The 650-nt window shown below is 36.9% G+C and overlaps 1 non-coding gene across 1 annotated transcript; it reads left to right on the top strand.

Moving 5' to 3' along the window:
- The first annotated feature begins 205 nt into the window (after positions 1-205).
- Positions 206-393, top strand: LOC114699093. Its single transcript, XR_003735465.1, has one exon. It is a non-coding gene; the product is annotated as a U2 spliceosomal RNA (small nuclear RNA).
- The last annotated feature ends 257 nt before the right edge of the window (positions 394-650 follow it).

Here is a 650-nt window from a genome sequence, read left to right as displayed (position 1 = left end):
ATTCTTAGAGGATTCTCACCACTGGAAACCATCAAATATCCCACAATTAGGTGAGTGAAAAATATAAGACTATAGTAATGATCTTCTAACTGTGTCTGCAGAAAGAAGTCCTTCCAACTATGATACAGATTACCCTCTAGTTCCTTAGAGAGAAGGTTTGCCAACATTGTTTCATATTGATACAGTAATATAAAGGGGATAACTGATGGCTTTTGAGTCTTTAAAATGAGATTAAGTAGAGTAACTTCTTATTAGCTTAATATGTGTGCATTCTCTATCGGGGGTGAGCACAATAAATGCATATTTGGAGCAGGGAGATGGAACAGAAGCTTGCTTCCTCCCCTTCATGCATTGACTTGGGTTTGCAGTACATCTCAGAATGGTGCAAACCCTCAAGGGATCTTTTTTAAGTCTCTTAAACTTGACCTAATTATTCATCCCATGCACATTATTGAATACTTGACTCTTCCAAAGCTGAGCCATACCACTCCTTGGAATTTACTCAATGTCTTCAAAGTCGACCTGCCATATATATGGACATTGATGTTTACTTCAGCACTTTTACAATAATTAAATTATGGGGCCAACGAGTTGTCTATCAGCAGAGGCATGAATAAGGACATGTACTATATATAAACAATGGATATTTT

This window comes from Peromyscus leucopus, chromosome 14 (assembly GCF_004664715.2).
Source record: "Peromyscus leucopus breed LL Stock chromosome 14, UCI_PerLeu_2.1, whole genome shotgun sequence".
NCBI classification, from domain to species: Eukaryota; Metazoa; Chordata; class Mammalia; order Rodentia; family Cricetidae; genus Peromyscus; species Peromyscus leucopus.
This window is presented reverse-complemented; position numbering and strand designations above follow the sequence as displayed.